Raw genomic sequence first — 7,097 nt, 5'->3', positions numbered from 1 at the left:
TATGGTTTAATTTAATCTCCTCAGGCTTTTATTATAAAATAATTTGCATATTATGTATGCTCAAGATTGTTTTCCCGTCACCTAAAAGACCACTCGAATTTTTTTGTACAGCCGAGCAGATCTTAATATCTTATAAATTAAGGAAATTAAAATTCTGATCTGGCAAACCGGGGTTTAAGTGTCAGTGCTGCTGGCTGCGCGACGCTGGCCCCACGGTCGCACCTTGGAGCTTCGCGTCCCCCTGGGCGATGCCCCGGCCCTGACCGCGAGGGGACTGAGGCTCCTGTGGAGCTGTTCGCCGGTGCACCTGCTGCGCGGGAAAGGTCAGGAATCAGGCCTCAGTTTCTTTCTTATTGGTTGTGTTTCTTCCACGAAGGAGACCAGCGTCCTGAGCTCGTTTGTCCTGTGCCCATTCCTGCCTGACTCTCGGAGGTTTTGTGAAAATCAGCCCCATGGGGGTGGGGGGCGGTGACGGGGTCTTGGAAATCTTAGAAGCCCGAATTACAGAATTAAATGAAATGCTGTGCGAGAGGCTTTTGCATCTGGCTGCACGAGGTCCACTCCTGCAGGTGGTGGCCCCCGAGTTCCCTTAAAGACGGTCCCTCTCTCCTCTCTTCTGCCTTGTCAGGAGTAGATCATGGAACCCACGCGCCCCTTAGCCAAGGGCGGGGGGGGGGGGACCCAAGCCGTTTCAGTCCTGCTCCCGCCCCTGGGATTTGCATCCCCGTGAAATAGCACAAGGGCAGGAAAATAGGTGAAGTGACCCGAGGCCCAGAGGTGACGCCTTCAGCGGGGTCGTGGACCAAGCCGAGGAGCCCAGAGCAGGCTCCGGAGCCTGGGGGCCTGGGTGCAAATGAAAAATTAAATGGGTTAGACCATGAAGCCGGTGTAAGATGTGAATGTTCCGAGCTGCTCACGGGGCAGTGTCCCCCCAACCCCGTCCCCCTGGAGACCCGGCGCCGCCTTAGCTGCTGCCCTTCCCCGGCGCCGGGCCTCGGACACCCGCCCTCGAAGGCTCGGGTCCTGCTGCCGCCACGTGGCCTCCAGCACGAACAGGGCTCGGAGGAACCTACCATGGCCCCCCCCCCACCCCTTTCTTTCTTTAATAGATTTTTTTAGACCTAGATTAGCAAGCTCGGAGAAATCCCCTGGCTGAGCTCCCTCAGCACGCAAGCGGCGGTGCTTGGATCAGTGCCGGGCTGTCCCGACCACGCTCGTGGACCCTCTTCACTAGATCAGGGTCACGCTTAATTTGTCCTTATTCTTTTCTCTCTTTAAAACAACTCTGGGGCACGTCTGCCTTGGGCTCAGGCTGTGACCCCGGGGTCCGGGATCGAGTCCCGCGTCGGGTCCCCACACGGAGCCTGCTTCTCCCTCTGCCTGGGTCTCGGCCTCTCTCTGCGTCTCTCACGGATAAATAAAATCTTCAGAAAAAAAAAAAAATAAAACAACTCTACTTCCAGCTCCTTGTAACTGAAACTTGCCTATTCTCTTCAGCACATTATTTTTGCATTCAGTCTTCACTTCTGTCATTTGTTTTTCCTCCCACTGGGGAGACCAAGGCGGCTATACTTGGGTCCCACTGCCATTCGGGGACTCCATCAGGACCCTGCTTGTTCTTGCCCCATCCTCCTTTCTGCTAGTCATACTTGTGTATTTTTATTTTGAGAAATCTTATTAGTTGGTTCATTCATCGGTTGCTTCCTTCCTTCATAAATTCGATGAACCGTCACTCAGCGAGCACGTGCAATGCTCTAGGAGATCCTCTAGATGCTGGGGATGTGGCAGTGAGCAAGGCAAGGGCCTTTGCTGCAAGGGGCTACATCCCCAGCGGATTTATAACAGATAAATACAGTTTTAGCAGAATGTTGCTCAGTGTTAAAACTATCCAGGGGGGAGGGTTGGGAGGAGGAAGGGCCCTAATTCATTGAGTGTGTGGGGGAAACGACATTTCAGCAGACTTGAAGGATGCGAGTCGGCGGCGCTGTGGTTATCTGTGGGAGGGACAGTCACTGAGACGGGCATATGCTTGGAATGTTTGAGGAATAACAAAGAGGCCAGCAGGACTGCAGGACAGTGAACAAGAACAGTGGGATCTGAGGGGCGGCAGGGACAGACCCCGTAGGGCTTTGACGTCATAGTAAGGATTCTGGACGGGGTGGCGGGAAGCACGAAATGCAGGAGCCCGTTTAGAACTGCTGCAGCTCAGACTGTTAATGTCTCCTCCCCAGCTGGTGCTCGGTGACTTCACACAGGTCCTTGAACCTTGACCAGCTACCGCTGGGTGAGAGGCAACTCTCGGGGGTCGGGAGGAGGAGGGGGGCACGGTCCCATTTATCTTTGGGAAGAGTCACTGGCTGTTCTGTGGGGAGCATTTGCAGGAGATCAAGGCTGGAAGCAGGGAGACCGGCGCGGAGGACCTGCCGCTTTGGTCCTGGGAGCGAGGGCGCTGAAGGGGGGGAGGCTCCGGGTGAAAAGTGAGGCGTGGAACGCATTTTGGAGATGGAGCGACCGCACACGCCGAAGAGCTCCCTGAAGAATGTGAGCAAAAGAAAGAAGTCAAGGGTGTCTCCAGATTCGGGCTCCGAGCAACTGGCTTACTGGAGGCACCGATCGCCATCACGGGGAAGACCCGGGAGTCGCAGATCGGGGTCGATCCCACGGTCAGTAGTTCGGATCTCTGTGTCCCGGGTAGAAAGACACAAAGAGGAGTTAATGACTGGGGAAAGGAACCATTGCTGGAAGGTCCTCCGAAGGGGAGGGCTGAACCGAGAAGTTGTCAGCTGCGGCTTTTGTTGGGCGTGAAGAGCTGGAGTTGGAACCCGAGGGTAGGTGTCAGCCTGGTAGACAGGACCCCGTCGCTTCTTTCTTCAAGTGTATACAGGGTTCGACCTAACAGCGAAACACACCCCTTCGTATAAGGAGCGGAAACAAACCTACAGACGACAAATAAGAACACTTGTCAGTACCTTTCTAAGCCTCGGCCCCACAGGGTAAGGCCTGGACCTCATCTTTAGCATCTAATGACGTATGACCTTAAAGCTCTGGTTCCGTATTTATTATTACGGACAGTATCACGATTCTCTCCAAAAATGAAGAATTCTCATTAACACCCAGAAGGAACAGATCCGACAATTACAGTCCTGGCAGCTCATTAGAAGCGAGCCCCTTTCCAACCTTAGGACTGTAGAGCGGGCCTCGCAGTGAACTTCTTCCGGGAGCCCCAGCTTCTGCGCGCAGTGTCTGGGTTTTCGAGTTACCAGCGTCTCTTGAATTTCTTCCCGGGCTGCCCCGCAGGCGCGGCGCAGAGACTCTGCCACACATTCCATCCCCGGGGTCTCATCATTTTTCTGTGAAACGAGGTAGACCAGTTGCCAGCCGCTTGACTCACAGACCTGTTGTGAGGATTAATGAGTTAAAGTTCGTAAAATGTCTCCAGCTACTGAAAGGTGATAAACAGAAGGCATAATTATTGGTATTCTCCCATCTTTATTTAGACTTGAAAGGCTTTTCTAGTCACCTTTGAGATTTTGACATAAGCCAGCTCCTGTGGTGCATTTCATTGGTTTTACCTCCCTTCTGTTTGACATTTCTCTACCCTCATCCTATCACTGTGACTTTAAAGAGGGAATGTCAGCCTTAACCTTTCATGTCTCCGTCTGTTGAGATTTTGGGCTTGTCTCATTGTTATTTAGGACACTTTATTCTCTCATTTACAAGATTGTGCTCGCAGACCTATGCTATTAGCTACGTAACAGGGGAGCATAAAGGACAGCCTGTAGTCACATGTTTATTCTATATGGTGCCCGGTGAGTTCATAGGGCGGTTCAGTGATTAATCAACATTATTCATAAACGCAGGCTTCCCGTGAGCTCTCCGTCTAAAAGTCTCATTACTAATTTAAAATAGAGTTCAAAACAAGTGTTTATTACTAATCTATTCAGCGCATTAACATATAGGTACTCTCCACCCCGGCTTTGACCGGAGAGCATCTAAAGAGAAGAGGGTTGAGAGGGGAAAAGTCTAGGTAGCACTAGTGTGTCCACTATGATTTTGCCTTTGGGGTGCCGAAGTAGACGGTAACGCTTCTCCAGCCAGGCAAGTGCGGTTGCTCTCAGGAACATGCAAACAGACGGCTCTCACGTTTACCTTTTCACTTATTGCCGCTGTAAGGCAGATCTTTCCGCAGATTCGTGTTTCTCTTTTAAAACTTGCCTCTGCTGTAAAAGTGACTCACATTAGACCCGCCTGACTCTAACCATAAGTTATCTGGCTTCCCTTGAGCACTCATGGAGGCGGTGGAAAAATACCGTTAAAGAGCTAGTTTATGGGCCGCCCAGGTGGCTCGGTGGCTCCTTCAGCCCAGGGCGTGACCCCGGGGTCCCGGGATCGAGTCCCACGTCGGGCTCCCTGCAGGGAGCCTACTTCTCCCTCTGCCTGTGTCTCTGCCTCTCTCTCTCTCCTCTCTATGTATTTAAATAAATAATAAAAAATCTTAAAAAAAAGAGCTAGTTTATGTAAAGCTTTCTCTATAGTGAGGCTCAAGAGTTACATGTAAAATATGAAGCAGACAATTAGGGGCTCAAGTTGGCTCATTCCTGCATCTAATCAACAAACACAGTGTTTATTAGGATGCTTGGTGCTTAGGTGCATCTGACCCCTCAACTGAGATTCTTAGAGCAAATCACTTGAGCTTTCAAGCCCCCATTTCCTATCTGTAAAATGGGAATAATACACCTTATCTTGTTATGAGGACCTATCCTCGTTTTCTTTTGGTTGTAGGTTCCGGGGTCCCCTTATTCCTGTGCCTTTAACCTAGTCATTCGCTAATTCAGGACTAATAGGAATGGAGTCTCGAAGTTAAATTCTTAGAATCTTTTGCTTTTTACCCACTTTGATTCTCGACTTAATCTGTTTTCCTTCACTTACTGAGTTCCTGATCTTACTGTATCATCTACTGTTGTGGTTATAAGTAAAATCCTCAGCCTACGTTTAAGTTGTGGCTTCTATGATTTGACACTTGGCTTTTCTCTCTGTTGCCTCTGATGACATTGGTGTCGACAGAGCCTTGGTCAAGCCTTGTCTGGCCCTGACATCAATTTCTGCAGTTGACCTACTGGATTGGTGACTTGATTGGGCCTACTCTGCTCTGACGTGGGGGAAGTTTCACAGATATGGTCTCAGCCTCATTGGCAATGGAGCAGCAAGTGTTAGTGTGATCATCAAGGCTTTATTTAGATGGGGTTCAGGGCAAGACCTCGGGTCTAGGGAAAGAACTGGAATCCTATTGAGGACTTGTGGAGGAACCAGTCATATGGATTTCTTCCAAAGTGTTAAGAGAATATCATGGTTTGGGGGGCTTCTGAGAGACCAGGGCTTATTACAGCGCACTGAATACTAAACTCATAGACTAATGTACTGTCTCTGTGTTGGTTGTTGGGTCTTAGAGGGCTTGGAACGATGGCAAGTGGCTGTTAGACCACAGGTGGTAGTGTTAGAGCTCACTGCTGAGAGGGACCAGGAAAGGTAAGTATTAAGGTTTTGTAAACCCTAGATAATTACACAGATGAGGCTGTCATTATTCTTGACACAATGTGGCACATAGCAGGTACTCAGTTGTATTGGTTGAATAATATCCATTGCTTTTCTTGCTTAGATTTACTGGTTTGTCAGTTGTTTTATTAGAAAAGGTGCTTGTGTCTGTTGTACATTCAAACCTTATTTCCAAAAGTGTTGCCTTTTCTCTCCAGAGAGTTCTGACAATGTGCCTGGTACTGATGGTGTAGTACCCCCCGCCTTTTTATTTTTCTTTAAAAAAAATTTTTTTTTAAGAAAGCGTATGTGGTTTTAAGAAACAAATCATAGAGGAAGGGAGGGAAAAATAAAATAAGATGAAATCAGAGAGGGAGGTAAACCGTAAGAGACTCTTCACTATAGGTACTGTCGTACCATTAAGGGCCAGTTCACATAAAGCCCCAGATACAGGGAGGCTCAAGAAATTATATGAATGTTTTTTTCTTGATTGAGGTATAAGTTACATGTAAAATTTGAATTAGAAAGTTGGGGGTTCAAGCTTTGGCTCACTCCTATGTCCAATCCAACACTTACAAAGTGTTTATTAATAGGTGTGGAACGGTCTACCACGCTGCCCAGTACTACCTAGCACCCAGTGAGTCCTTGGTTCATAGCAGTTTATTTAGTGTGTGGTGATTGAGTATAGAAGTGGGAGAAGCTGTGAATTCCTTTTGTCAGTAATCTTCATATGGTGTGTGCAAATAATAGCCTGGCCATGGGTTAGGCCTTCCTTGGGGGGGGGGGGGGGGGCAGTGATTTAATATATGTTAATTTCTAACTCACAAGCATTTTTTTTTTTTTTTTGAGAGTTAGAAATTAGAAACATAGCTGTAACTCTGTTTCCTAAGGCTGACTAGCTCCTTTGTTCCTTGACTGGGACATTTGTTTAAAAGTTGAACAATATTAATGAAAATGAGTATCATTAATCATTACTCAGATTTGATTAAGCAAGTATTGTGAATTGCTCAATGCCTTACTCTATTTATGCTTCTAAAATCCTTCGTGATTGTTGTTGGGCAAGTTACCTACCTTCTCTGAATCCCAGTGTCTTTTCCAACACAGGGCAAATGTTCCTGGTTACCCTTCAGGGTTCCAGGGAGAACTGCATGAAACCACGCAGTCTTTGGGTAAGTATTTCCTGGGTGCCTCCTGTGTGTCAGGCATCAAGCCAACTCCTGAGGGTACAGCCATGAAGCAGGTCTCACATGGTCCCTGCCTTCATGGAGATTACAGGCTAGGGAGGGGAACAGACATTAAATAATACAGATCGCTATTGACTTACAGTCGTGATGACTGCTACAGAGTAAAAAAAAAAAAAAAAAAACGGGGTGGGGGCTATAAGGGAGTATGTAGTTCAGGGAACCCGACCAGCAATGTGGAGTCAGGAAAGAAGTTTTCCTTGGGAAGGAGACATAGAAGCTAAGGCCTGAGAAGCTAAGACGAGAGAGGCAGGGAAGACCATTGTAGGGAGAGGAAATAACCTTCCGTGAGGGGAGTTATTGTCCTAACTCGGTGGTGGAATT

Source organism: Canis lupus, chromosome 3 (genome assembly GCF_003254725.2).
Source record: "Canis lupus dingo isolate Sandy chromosome 3, ASM325472v2, whole genome shotgun sequence".
Taxonomy (NCBI): domain Eukaryota; kingdom Metazoa; phylum Chordata; class Mammalia; order Carnivora; family Canidae; genus Canis; species Canis lupus.
The sequence above is the reverse complement of the archived record's forward strand: the minus strand, read 5'-3'. Positions refer to the sequence as shown.